Source organism: Python bivittatus, unplaced genomic scaffold (assembly GCF_059951505.1).
Source record: "Python bivittatus isolate LINGU-HERP-01145 unplaced genomic scaffold, Pbiv_v1 ctg000480_np1212, whole genome shotgun sequence".
In the NCBI taxonomy this organism is placed as follows: domain Eukaryota; kingdom Metazoa; phylum Chordata; class Lepidosauria; order Squamata; family Pythonidae; genus Python; species Python bivittatus.
In genome coordinates, this window is record NW_028277075.1 from 100,412,752 (window position 1) to 100,428,219 (window position 15,468).

Genomic DNA, 15,468 nt, shown 5'->3' on the forward strand with positions numbered 1-15,468 from the left:
CCTCTTGTTTCAGATTTCCTAGATTGCCTTCAGAAGGCACACATTTCACTAAATTGACTTAAGAGGAGCCTACAGTTTGACCCAAATGAAAGAGGGCCATGATTATTTAATAGTTTTTGGCACACAATATGGCATATTTGAATGAAAGTACTGTAATGCTCTATGGATTGGTTAATTGCCCTGTGGATTTCTCCAGTTTCATGAATGAAATATTTCCCATATCTTAGACAAACATGTAATGGTATATCTGGATGATGTCCTGATTTTTTCAGAAAACCCATCTTTCCATGGGATTCATGTCAGAAATGTCCTAGAAGTCCTTTGCAAGCAAAAGCCGTTTGCTAAGTTAGAAAAATGTGCATTTGATCTTCCCCAATTGGACTATTTGGGGGTATCTGGTCTTATGGAAAGAATACAAATAGATTCTGCAAAGGTGCAAGCCATCCTCCTATGACAAGCACCTCAAAATATGAAAGATTCCCAGTATTTTCTGGGCTTGGTCAATTTTTATGGATGAGTCATCCCTAATTTTGCAGAAACTCCCTTAACTTATGAAAAAAGGGCACAAATGTAAAGGATCTACTGAAGAGTAAGCTTGAAGAGTCTTTTTCCTTCTGAGTTGCTACTCAGGCACCTGGATCCCAATGGCCCCTGTATTGTGCAAACGGATGCCTCAGACTTCGGGGTCTGTTCTCCTTCAGGCTTTGGCAAAGGAGGGGAAAGATGTCTTGCCTTGGGTGTTTTACTCCAAACTTCTTCTCCCAGCTAAAAGGAACTATGATATCTTCAGTAAAAAGTTGCTTGCCATAAAAGCAGACACTTGAAGACATTTCTTGGCAGAAGCATCCCACTCCATACAGGTGCACAAACAACAAAAGAATTTGGAGCATCTACAAAAGGCACAGACTGACTCAACGTCACATTTTTTCCCCACTTCAATTCTTATATCACTTATGTTCTTAGCTCACAGAACAGGCTGTCAATGCACTCTCATACAAGGCTGAATATGATATTCCCTGGCCATCCCCCCCCCCCCCCCAAATAATCTAAAAGCCAAACAATTTTACCTCCCAGCCGAAGGGACTTTCCAGAAACACTAGGGGTAGGAAGACAGGCAGTAGCTCTGTTGGATTGTATTTGCTTATAATGGGTTGACAACCTTCTCTTGCATAGGGGCCAGAAGCCATGTCTGTGAATAGATGCCTGGCCACTTTCTCCCTCTCTCTCAAGTGAATACACAGGCACTTGGGAGGACTTTTCAGGGCAAACCATAGATACGAGTTTCTTTCTTCAGGGAAAGAAAGGCTGGCGTGGCCAATGGGGAAAGCAAGGGCATGCTCTGCAGAGTCTCAGGGCACCTCTTGTGGTTGGGGAAAGAAATGCTTATGGAGGGAGGAGGAAGAGATCTCAAAGGTACTATAAACACATGTGTATATTTATATATGGGCTCGCAACTGTCCAATTTATTAAAATAGTACAGTTTTACATCAGGCCTGAGATAGAATTACAAACTTGAATTCATTTTTAGGGCCACTGTGGGCCCAGTGGATATATTTCTTTTTGGGACTAAGAGCTGAAAGATTCTGGGTGTTGGACCAAATCTAGCCCACAAGTTGCTGACCCCTGACTTACAACACAAGGACCTACATATCAAGGTTGAGATGAATGACTTCCAGGGAGATCCACTGATAAATTCTGGATGATTATTTGACAGTAATCATTTATTTATTCCTCTTCCTCTTAGGGAAGAAGTTTTGCAACTTTGCTATGACAATAAGACTGCTGGTCTTTGGGGACTGGTCAAAACATTGCATCTTTTGCTCAGAGAGTTCTGGTGTACAAGTATGAGAGCAGACGTCAAGGAGTATATGTCATCCTGTCATGTCTGTGGCTGGGCTAAGACTATCACTGCTAAATAAGCAAGTTTCCTCCAGCTACTCCCCTCCTCTTCTAGAATATGAGACACAGTTTACCTGGATTTTATTACCAATCTTCCTGATGTACAAGGTTATACAACCATTTGGGTGGAAGTGGACTTGTTTACCAAGATGGCTCATTTTATTCCATGGAAGAGTCTACCACCTGTTCAAAATATTTTCTAGACCACATTGTTCATATAGGAGCTTAGTTGATCACATGATTTTGGATTGTGGCTCTCAGTTTGCATCACATTTTGGAAGACCCTTTTCTGCTCACTAGATATTCATATCCATTTGTTATTCTCTCATCATCCAGAATCAAATGGAAAGACAGAGACAAATAACGCATTACTCAAACAGTAGTTGCACTTCTGTGTCTCTCATTAAAAGGACAATCAGACTGATGTGGTGCCCTTGCAAAATTTGCCTATAACAACGTACTGTATTCCTCCATCAGCATGTTCTCCCTTTTAAGTTATTTACAGCTACCATCCATGACATCTGCCCTCCAGAGCTTTTAATTACACTGTTCCTTGCCTGTCTCCGAGAGACCTGATCACACAATTCATCTTAAAGAAAGTTAAATTTGGCCAAGGCTATGCAGCAGATAAGCTTAAGCAAGATGGCATTAAGATTGCAGTGGAGGATTTGCTGTGGCTTTCCACTATGTTTTTGCCTCCCATTCATTCAAGAATCTTGGCTCTTGTAACCTTGGCTATCTGCAAATATTTCTTGAGTGTGCACATTAATTGGTCAACTATCTATTAGTTTGAGGCCTATACAAAGTGACTTTCTAGTCCTTAAAACCCAGGTACTTGGCAAATTGGGCACTGTGGAACATCTGACTTGACATTATCTTCCATAAGATGAAAAAAATTCTGTAAAAACGTTGGTGGGATAGCATTTGTAGACATGGCAGTAATAACAAGTTCCATTTCTAGAAAACTAAAATAATCATTGTTGACCCAAGGGAATGCTGTCCATTGGGAAGGTCACAGAAAACTATATTCATGTATGATGACAATTGCTATGGCAAAGGACTATTCTGCTATGAAGCAGTAGATTGCTGAAAGCAGCAGAATTTGCTGAATTTGACACAAATGACAGGATTTGGCATGAAACTGGTAATCCATGCTTGGGAAGTAATATTTCTCTCTGAGTAGCTATTAGTCTTCACAAGACCTTGTGGGCTTCTATTAGCCAAGGCAGTCATGGTCCAGAGAGAGTGAAGCATTACAAGCTGTGACCCTTGCAATACCAGGCTATCTTCAATAGCAATAGTAATAGCAGTAGCGCCTTTGTCTTCTTGAAAAAGAATGGACAGGGTCAGCAGAATTGCTGCTAGCTAGGAAACTACTCTGTAGTTGTATGCCTGCAGCTTCAAAAAACAAACATTCAGTTTATGCTGGTGGGCCAAAAGGACAAATTATTGAATATGAGGTCTGAAGGTTTGCAAATACACCCACTCCTCATTTAGTGACCGAGTTCCGTTCTTCATACATACATACATACATACATATGATTAAAACTTTTAAAACTGAAGATAAAAACTAATACAAACTAATATAAAGTAAGGAAGAAAAAGCAAAAAGAAAGAAAGCAAAAAGAAAGCAAAAAGTGCAAGTAAAGAAGAAATTAAAGAAAAATAGAAAAAAAAGAAAAAAGATACAAAGAAGTGGCTTCCAATATTCTTCATAGCAGTTATAAGTACAATTATATTTTAACCTCTCTCTCTAAAGTTACAGCAACCAAGTTCCATTCCAACGACCAGGTGGTTAAGTGAAATGGTCACTAAGTGAACACATGACTGAGAGAGAGAGATGCTGCGAAGATCACTGGTTGCTGCTATCACATTCAGATAAGGTTCTTGTATAACTACACCAGCATTACTCTCACTCTGGCATGCGTTGTTGTCAGGCATACAAAATTTAGTCATAAATGTGTATATTGCTTGGAAAAATAATTTTTTATTACCATTGTATTTGTGAATGGTTGCTGATCAAGGTAGTCACTAAATGAGGAGTGGTTGTAATGACCACTGTGAAATGAAATCAATAAATGTAGAGAAGAAAATGTGAATAGCTCCACATAATTTTTCTGCCTGAGAATATCTCTATATCAGTTGAGGATAAGGCCTTACTTGAATATGCAGTGATATAGATATAAGTAAACTGGTCTAGCTGTGTAAGGAGAGCTTCCAACCCAGCAGGAGTGACATCTACAAGAATCAATGTAGTCTTACTAAAATCAAAATAAACCATTATTGCATTGATGGTTAGGGATCATTTAAATACAGTGAAAGCAACCTGTTGTTTCTCTGACCATTCCCAGTTGTGGTTGTTTCTACTGAGCTCCTGACAGGGTTGGGTAAGTGTGGCAAGTTTTGATATATGGTTGGCATAGCAATCTCGTGAACGGCAGCAGTCTTCCATGTATCAGCCAGCATCACATCTTTGGAGAGGACCCAGCAGACTAATTCTAGTGTAGACTAATCAGATTCACATTTTTGACTACGTATGTGAGATTATGTTTTTGGAATCATTGGCAGACAACCTCCAAGTGACAGTCATATTCCTTCGTTGTGCTGCCAAACATAAGATTGTGATTTTTCAAAATACCACTCATAAAGTGATTGCAGGTACTTGCTAGTATCATCACTTTATGAGAGATTGAAAAATCTCTGCCAATAATGAGATGTCCAAACTCTGATGTTTATGGTACCTTAACCCAACATAAGTACTGAATATAATAATGTACCAGAAATCAGGGTGTAGTTCAAGTTGCTGAGAACTAGCTCTCAAATCTGAGAAATCACCCGTGCTCCATTTAAATCTAAAATGATACTATCCATAGTGGATGTGACATGTGGCTCTGCTCAGTGGGACTGTTTGGCTGCTATATGTTGACACACAGTCAAATTTTATTAGTTATTTAGATTTAGGGACTACAACAATTGGAGAAACCTATATGGTTGGCTCAGTAACACACTCAATGATGTCAGATTCTTCTAACTGTGCCAATTCTTCTTCCACCAACTTTCTCACATGGAACAGAATCTTCTAATGAAACAGAACAGTAGGTAGAACAATCTCATTTATTGTCAGCCTTTTGAGATAGGCCAGGTCAGGAAACAGAGTCTACAAATCTGACTGGAACTATTGATATAGGTTATAGTAACAAGTAAGTAAAGAAAGACCAAGTAAAGAAGACCAGACTAATGACAACAGGTACAACAACCAGCCTTAGAATTGATAATGAAGATATTGAAGTGGTAGATAGCTTTTGTCTTTTAGGCTCAACCTAAAGTAACGGAACAAGCAGTCAAGAAATACGCCGCAGACTAGCACTTGGTAAAGCAGCCATGAAGTCCTTGGAAAAGATATTCAGATGCCATGATGTGCCAATATCTACAAAGATCAGAATTGTGCATGCCACAGTATTCCCTGTAACTCTTAATGGAAGCAAAAGTTGGATTTTGAAGAAGCAAGATAGGAAGAGTATTCACACTTTTGAACTTTGGTGTTAAAGAAGGCTGCTGAGAATACGATGGACAGCCAAGAAAACAAACCAATGGATCATTGAACAAATCAACCAGAATTCTCATTAAAGGGACAAATGACCAGGCTCAAATTATCCTACTTCAGACACATTATGCAAAGACCTAGCTCTCTAGAGAAGGCTCTAATATCGGGAAAGGTGGAAAGAAAGTGAAGAAGAGGATGACCAGCAGCAAGGTGGATGGACTCAGTTACAGTGGTGATGGGTGCACCATTGGAAGACCTGAAAGACCAGGTTAGGAACAGATCATTATGGAGGAAATCTTTCTATGCAGTGGCTAAGAGTCAACACCAACTTTATGGCACATAATCAATCAATGGTAACAAACTCATGAAAGTCCAACTGAGTTTTCCTCTCTATCCCTCTTATATTCTTGTGAATTTAGGAGATTCTTTCTTTCTCACACTTCTGCGGTTTCCCAAGCTTAAAGTATGCTTTTGTTTATGTAACCATTGTTACCCTTCCCTGGTTTCCCCAAGGTCATCTCCGTGGCTCTCTACATTTACTGTATATATAATCCTATCTCTTTGTCTTTAAGTTTTCCTTTGGAAGACACTGTTGTAGCATGTGGTCCTATCAGCCAGCTTGATGGACTCAATAACCATTTGGTAACTAAGTATATGTACAGCTGCTGTGACACTAACAGAGGCCAAAGTGGACCAGTTCTTGGTGTGGAATGAAGCTTAGTATATGCCCCACATAGGGAGTGGTTCCTGATATCATAAGCATAGATATGCACTTATGTTGCATTTGTACTGGCTCATGAGACATACTGTCGTATATTTATTGAGTTAAGACATTTATAGGTGCTCCCATGTTAATTGGTCCCATTTAAAGGTGGTCCATGTATTGTCACATGGATAATGCATGGCCTGTCAATATTACTACAATATTTTATAGAAGATACTGTGAAAGCGTAGGTCTTAACATCTTCATTCACAACAGCCTAATTCTTAATTTGGTCCCTGTCTCATTCAGTTTGGAGTGATTTGGTTGTTGTTGTTCAGTCGTTAAGTCATGTCCGACTCTTCGTGACCCCATGAACCATATTGCGCCAGGCCTTCCTGTCCTTCACTGCCTCCGAGTTTGCTCAGTTTCATGCTCATTGCTTCAGTGATACTATCTAACCATCTCATCCTCTGCCGTCCTCTTCTCCTTTTGCCTTCAATCTTTCCCAGCATCAGGGTCTTTTCCAAAGACTCCTCTCTTCGCGTTAGGTGACCAAAGTATCTGAGCTTGAGCTTCATTATCAGTCCTTCCAATGATTTGGTAGGACCTTATTATCTAAACCTGGAGAAATATCAAACACTCTGAAAATGATTACCACATGCAGGACAGGAAGCAACCCTGGCAGTTCAGGTATTAATATGAGGAGAAGCTACATCACAATGATAATGATTTGACATGGATTTGTTCGTCTTACAGGCACCTGCAGTAGGTCCAGAATTTGAGAGCCATTATGGAGTGTAAATTACTGTGGCCACTTGCTGTTTGTTTGCACAAGTCCCTTTGTTCTGTCATTTGAGCTTGCATTTCTACAACTTCAAATGTCTTTGCCATGTCTAGGATTATGGTAAGGATTCCTTAAAATGTGTCTCCTCAATTTCGTAGATAAGCAACCTTGGATGATCTGTCTACTTATTTCTTAATCCATATTTGTTGTGAGCTGCCCAGAGCTGCTTAAGATGGGCGGCCATATAAATCTTTTAAATAAATATTGGAAAACTTGCAGGAGGATGCCAAATGGCACATACAGGAATGAAATGCACTCATGTCCTCTTTGTCCTGCTGGTGAACTTGGGAGAACACGCACTGTTCAAAATCCATGTTCTGAAGAGGCTTAAGAAACTCTGTCAGGGCTGCCTCCAGCTGACTGTCAACAGAATGGTCTTCTGTCAGGCAAAATCTTCAGACTGTTATATGTCCTTCTTTGCACAATGAAAGAGCGTGTCTGGCTTTTTTGTGTACTTGTCTTCTTTCAGCACAACAAAGAGATTTTCCGTTCTTTCCACCCAGTGTTCCCAATGTACTTCAGTAGCAGAAAATGAGTAATGAACAGGAAATTCAGAAGAAGCAGGCCCTTGACATACAATGAAAACTATATAGCAGCTAGACCATGACCTTCAAACGTTTTGTGGGAGATTGCAGGCCTATCTTCTTCTCAGAAGTGAGACAGAAAACAGAAATAAAAGAGAGGCCTTGACTAGAAATGCAGGAGTTCAGCTGCTGTAGGACGCTGGGTTCATCAGGACTCCTATTCACCAGTGTAGTGACTTGGCACTGGCAACAATCTGCACTTCAAATAATTTGAGGTCAACAGGTATATAGCCACCATATTTTGATTCATAAATTTTAAGATGGCAACTACACTTCTCTGAATCCATTGAGCAGTATGGAAAATATAAACCTTACCGCTATTGGAGATGTGAAAGACTCCCTCACACCACCACAAAGATTTGAAGCATGAGATCTCCTCAGTGGAGCGCCCATCTATATACCAGGCACACATTTTTGGTCTTCTGGCAGAACACCTGATTTTGGACTTTTATAAATTTATTTCTGGTTTATCCTCCTTGCAATAATTGCGTAAGGAGCCTTAGACCTCCTCAGAGTCCAGCTGGAATCCTAGATAAAGTTACTCTTCCTAGGAACAAAGTATCGGATATACATTCCTTATCCTAACTTAGAATATATGTAGCCTGCCTCAAGCTCAGATGAAAACCAAGAGGAAAAAAAAGTGCCATTCAATTTACTCCAAATTGGGTCAAATTGAACTAGCTAGCATATGCTAGTTAAACCTGACAATTGCTCTGCCATTTTGCTTACTTAATTAAAGCTATGTGGCAATATTTTTTTGGGTAAAGTTTTGTTATTTCTTGGGTAAAGAAGAAATGTAGTAAGTGGCAGCAAAAATGAAGACAACCATGAAAAAAATGGAATTTGAACTATTCCAGCCCAAAGAAAAGGTCAAGGTCTGGCAAGATGTTAGCAAAGATGTTTACAAAAATTCAGCTTTTATTGGGACTAGAGGCTCCAACTTCAAAATAAAAGGGGGGGAGGTTCCAGCTACATGGATATCACCAGTGAAGTCCCTCAAGGGACCTTTAAAGTGGGGGAATATGGCTTCTTGCCCCTGGGTATACAAAGATGCACCTATTTTCTTGTTTCTTCCTATGTATTCAATATGCTATCTGATAAATGCTAGAAAGTAACATTCTCAATAATTTTATATGCAGAAAGAGACCCTGTCCAGCAAGATAAGCCTTATTCATTATACAGAAGAGAATCTGCTATTTCTTAGCATATCTGCATATTATATTAATTCATTGGATAAACCAATTTATGAAAAGCATTAGTCCATTTCACTCATATAAAGATTACAGAGGAACCTTATATCTTCCTTAAGAATTTCTCCTGCCAGATAGAGATTAACTTACTCTGTTTTGCCAAGTTTTCTGCTTGATGTGGGCCAATTAGAGTTCAAAAGGCAAACCACACGCTCATTCTTTTAGCAACAAATGTTTAATGAGCAGTTTTGCTAAATCCCTATCATACATATCTGAAAGCTTCTTTATTGGATCCTAACGTTTGTGATATCCAAAATTACATCTGCCTATCTTACCTAGATTAAAGATTGGCTGCCCATTTGTTTATCATCATCGTCACTGTTATCAAAGCACTGACAGATTTCTAGGCATGGCCAGAGCTTAAAACAACAATGTCTCTGTTCCCAGGTCTCCAGTCTAATGACAAGATGCAAAAGCAGGAGGTGAAAACAATATTTTTTCATATTTACCTACATTTTCTTATTTGGTAGTACAGCTGTCCCTCACCCAGATGTCTGGATTTCAACATCTGGCTAGAGGATTGTGAGATCTGAAGTGAGCAACCTTTGGAAGCCACCAAGTTGGGGAAGCTGCAAGACTGAGTACAGTCGTGGCTTTGAAGAGGGGGGCTAAGGACAGAAGTGGCATTTCCATGGCTCAATGCTCCTGCAGCAGCCATTCCAATAGATGGCTGGGGGAGAGGGGAGCGGTAACAGGCCACTACTGAAGTTTGGTGTCATCCCTGAAAGCATCTGGCAAGGTAGCACTATGCAGAGAAACCTGAATCAACTTTTGTTTCCCAAATATAGGTGGATATTATAATCCTTTAGTCCATCTGAAAGGACAGGTGGAAAAAATGTGGTTTCCCCTTTATAACAAATTAATAGCTCATAGAAGATCTGGACAAGAACGTCCTGCTCAGCTTCAGCCGCTACCTGGCACTGAGTCCTGTATTCATACCAAATTAAATTATCTATCGTGTTGTATAAATTACATGATGGCAGCCAACCTAGAACTCCAGTTCAGGTATAATTAACAACTTGGCCATTTTTCAGCATACAAGCCAGAACTTCAAACCTCTGTGCTTGGTTGCTGGCAGAGGAATAATGCAGTTGATGGATCAAAGCAAGCAGCATCTCATAAAATGGTTATGCCCCAAACTCTCTGCTTTTTAATCCAATACTAGCAGGATCCTATGTTGGCTGCTGGGTGCTATGCATCTGATTATTTATAAATGAGCAGCATAGAGTTAGACCAAAAGCTCTTATCCCATAAATTAAGCAGAGAAGCACAATTCTACACTCTAGTAATAAATCAAGGAAGGTGCTGTGAAATGAGAAGAATCAACCAGATTTTCCCCACTTTTTCACCTAGCAAGCACTAAAAAGCAGTTTCAGCAGAGATAAGTGTAAAGTGAAGATAGAGGTTTCAATTTTCAACCACTGTATCACAGGCTTTCCTTCTCAGCTGCTTTTTACATCATACCTTTCCATCTTCCAGCTCCTTGCTTTGTAATTTATACGTTGGCATGATGGGTAGTTTATTCAATCATTTATGTAACCTCTGATTTAAGTCAGAAAACTGTATTCCCTTTATTCTTTCTTTTCAAAGTTAGGCCATAATTGTGGCTCCTGATGTAAAGGGGAGCAGAGAAAACTGGCTTCCATCATTTTTTCTGAGTTATTTGATTTTGGAGATCAAATTTGCCCTTCTCTACTATTCTCCATGCACCCACCCATCAAACAGTGTGGTTCCTGCTGTCATTAAACACAAATTGCTTTTCCTTGAAAAACAGCCATCTCCCCTTTCCTTTACAGCATAACTTCTCTGCTTCCTGACACTCAGAAGTTAAGTCCCACTGAGTTCAATTAGACTTACTCCCCGGTAAGCATGCTGTATTGGATTACAGCCAAAATGTAGGGAAGTCATCTTTCAACAGAGCATTATTGCAGTATTCTAACAGTTATGGATTACAAGATTGCTTTATACTCCTGCTGTGTGGTCTTTCCAGCTTTCAGCCACTGAGGATGGTATGGCCAAAGAGATATGGAAACTCATTCTGATTTCTAACCCAGAAGTCTTCACAACAGTTAAAAGCAATAGCAGCCATATTGGTCAAGTGGAAAACAAAAATCATAGAGGCGCTACCTTTATAAAGCTGTAAACTTTACAATAATTTAAGATGTTTTAGTCCCAAGTTTCAGAACAGTGAATTTCAGGATTTATGGCACAAAATTATGAAATGATGTTTCCCTGTCATTTACCTCGGTGATATTTTTTCCTTTTTGCACACTTCCCCGCTAGCTCAGCACATTTTAGTTTCCACATTTAAGCAGTTCTATTTATTAATATATATTAATTTATTGTTTTTATTATTTTGTATTGTCTGATTTTAAGGTTCTGCTTCTTTTAGTTTTAACTTTTGTAGATATTATTTTAAAATATTGTTACACAAACTGCCTTGAAAAACTTTTGTCTTGGAAATTGACTTATAATTTTTAAAATTATTCTTTGAGGGATATTGAACATCCTTCAAAGACAAAGTTCACATTTAACAGAAAGTCTTAATAATGGAAATTTTTGATCTACTTTTAAAGGAGTTGAATGTACAATTGATACACAACTTATTGCCCTCATCCAAATAGGGGGTTAGCAAGGCATCAATCATGGAAGCTAAACTATTCCTGATCATGTAAGAAGACAGTTGAGAAAAGGGTTCTAGTCCACAAGGATGAATCAGTCTACAAATCTAGATCCTGAACACAAATATTGTCCTGTTCAGCAAAGACTGAACCGCCATTCACCTAGCCTGGAGAGTCACCAACTGGTTCAGTACCTGCATTATGTCTGGTCTGAGCTTCAGTTCATCAGTCATCACCTAAGACTGTGGCTAGGCACCATTTCTGAGTTTGATTAAAAGGAGTATACATTTCCATACTTCATCAGCTGTTTCATGTACTGTATATGTTATATATTAAACAGTATGCAGTAACAATCAAGCATGCAGAACCTAAAGCACAAATTCTAGGAGTCAAGCTGAAGTCCTCAATGCCATCTTGTGAAAAAGGCTATCCAAGTAGGAATAGAATCCACAGTCAACTGGGATTCTCCACAAGGGCATCATGGCTAGTGTACTAAAACCGTGGAAAAATCCAGGACAATTAATAGAATTGTCTTTCTTTTGGCAAAGACACCCCGTAGGGCAACTAAGGTAGTTTCAGTAGCATAACTGGTAAGTGGAAAAAGTAAAGCAGAAACTATAATCCTAGCAAGGGAAAAGCCATTCATCCTTTTAACTTGAATAATCAAAGTGTATAGGGTTGGACTACTCCCTCCTACATGATTTACTGCTTAACACTGATGATATATTGTGTCAGTGAGGAATGAATGAGAAATTACTATATTAGTAGCAGGGTATCTTTCCTGATTTATCCCATTTATCTCACTGGATGTCACCATTACACTGGCAATGTCAAATCTGCCTAGATAATGGGAATGCAGAGGCAAGGAGTGCTTGTAGGACTAGATTGATGGGTGAACGGCAAATACATGCTGTAAGCAATCTCAAACCCATCCAGTTCCAAATTCAGCTGAAAACACCATCTTCATACTGTCCAATGATGAACAATCAGGACAGAGAGTTAAATATTGCCTCTTCCCTTCAAGAGTTTTAAAGCCCTCTCCGCATTACAGAAGGAAATCCAGAGTATATATGCATTTATGCCATAAATAAGCAGAGTCATTTGGGCTTGGTTTTAGTTTTGTTCTTTTCTCATTCCAAACCAAGAGATCTCAATGACTGTAATGCACAACATTGTTTCTTCTAAAGCCAAGCCAAAATAATACTAGTAATAATCCTCTCCATATATAACGCACTGCTTCTGTGGTTCGCAATTTTCATGTGAAATTGAAGCGGCCGGTTTACCAGGCGTGGTAGCAAAGGGTATATTTGTATTAAAAAATGGCATCACATTTCTCAAGGGGCCTCTCAGACCTATAATAGAAAGTGAACCCGCACAATGGATGGGCTTCTTCCTTGCCCTTTGCTAGCAGGGCTTTCAAAATTTCCTCTTGTCCTTCTTTTTGGTATCACCTCTACCTGAAAGAAAATATTATTTTTGATTGGTCCAAATAAGAACACTATGCTGTAACTGTACTGTTTTCTCTTAATCAGTGTATATTTTTGGCTTATGATTTCACTGTTACTCTTAGAAGTAATTTGCATTAATTCTGCTCAGCATTAACTAAAGAAAGACTCTGTGCATAGGTACAATACGTAGACAGAGATCTTTTGCTAGAAAAAAAAAACATAATGCCTATTTTATACATACATTTTAGATGGTTTAGGTAGCCAAGTCACAGAGGTATGTGTGTGTTTGTGTCTTTGAGTCAGTGTTGACTCCTGGTGACTGCCTCGACTAGTCCCTGCAGTTTTCTTGGCAAGGTTTTTCAGAAGTGGTTTGCCCTTGCCTACTTTCTAAGGCTGAGAGGGAGGGGCTGGCCCAAGGTCCCCCAGCTGGCTTTGTGCCTAAGGCAGGACTAGAACTCACGGTCTCCTGGTTTCTAGCCTGGTGCCTTCACCACTACACCAAACTGGCTCTCACTCACAGAAGCAGAGCCACCAAAATGATTATATTTCTGGACTTGTTCAGAGACAGCAAAATATACACAACTTATTGTACTAATAAGGCTGGCGGGTGCTAACTACAAGGGTTGAATGAAAAGTAATGCCTCCAATGTTATAGATTGCCAACAGATGGCAGTACTGATGCACCAGGAGCTCTGGCACATTCTTTAGCATCTGTTATTCCACTTCAGTTGGCAGGAGGTTGCTGTGAGAAAAAGGTGGTATTGCTATGGTTTGTGAAATGGAAGCCTATAGTAAGTACTCATCAGTGTGCTCTAACCACGCATCATAATTTAATTTTTGACTGTCTCTCCAGTTGAAATTCACCACTGAATGCAGGTTGTTTGTGATGATGACTGTGTTGAGTTGAGTAGCGTGTATCGCTGGGACAAAAAGAATGTAAAGAGGGTGAACCAGGAGGGCTTGATTGGTCTAATCAAGAACCTGTGACAGCAACTAATGAGTGTCATATGAGAAAGGTTGATCAACTGCTTAAGGACAATTGGTGGTGCATTCAAAGGAAAATTGCTGTCAGGCTTGGAATTTCACAGAAATGTGTGGATCACATTGTTGATGTTCTTCACTATTGGAAGGTTTGTGTAAGATGGGTTACAATGCATGCTCATGGCAGGGGTGAAAGGTTCAAGAGTTGAAATTTGCCAACAATTGTCACTGTACAAGAATGAAGGTAAGGAATTTCTTCACAGCATTGTGACCACCAATGAAACATGGCTCATTATTATGATCCAGAAAAGAAGCATCCGTTTATGGAATATCATCACAAACTTCACCTGTATAAATAAATAAATAAATAAATAAATAAATAAATAAATAAATAAATAAATAAGAAAATTCATGGATACAGTGTTGGGGATAGAGATGGTATTATTCACACTGATTTCCTTGAACCTGGCACCACTCTCAACAGAGCACTATACTGCAACACTCAAGACTTTGAAGTAGCAATGAAGCAGAGTTTGGAGGCAGAAAAAGGAAATGTTTACACTAGGTTTCACACTTCACAAGCCACCTAAAAGACAATTGCAAAACTGGATTTCACTGTCTTACACCATCTGCCATACAGTCTAGACTTGGCACCGTAAGACTTCCAACTTTCTCCAGAATTGAAGGAATACTTTTGTGGGCATCTGTTTGACTCAGATGAAGAAGTGGAAAGAACTCTCAGGACCTGGTTGAAGTGACAAAGTGTAGAGTTCATTCATGACTACTTTAAGAAGTTTGCCCATCATTGGCAGAAATGTGTGATGATGTGCAGAAGTAAACACAGGTTACAAGAGATCATTTCAAGGATTATTTTCCTGTTTCATTCATTAAAGTGTCCCTATTTAAACTAAAGTTATGGAGCTGAAGGCATTACTTTTAATTCAACGCTTGCAGAATGTTTAATAACCAATAAGAGACAAGATACCGCAGTCCAATGGTGCTAACAGTACTACTAGTAGTAATTAGTTAAAAATAAGTAACTAGCTATCTTTTATGTATGAATAACCAATACCAAATACAAGATCATCATCTCCAAAAGACAGATCATACAGAGGAATGAGTGAACTACTGATCCCAAAAGATTGAGAAATAAAGCAGTGTTTAAAATATTTGCCATTGTTCCTTTACAAAGATACTAGTCTGCTCAAAAGGACATGCTAATTTGGCACTACTATAGCTCTTTGGTAAGATTTAGGTCAGTTGCTTCTTCTCTGGTTGCTAGATTTTGCTTGCTTCACTGACAGTTGTTTCAGTTCTCAAGGCCCCGCTCATCTGAATTCACTTGTCAGCTAGAAAACAGACTTCGTCATTAGAGCCCAAGGAAGATATCATTTTCTATCTGGATCCTCCCATACTGATTTGGGAATTCAGTTTTCTTATTAATACAATTGAAATCATTGCCTACCAGAAGACTTGTGAATTATCTACAGTATGTGACATGACCTTTGAAATGTATTGATTTAAAAATCCATCTAGAGACCAGGTGAGCAGGAAGGCCTATTGTCCCATCAGAACAAAAATTCATGTGGAATCT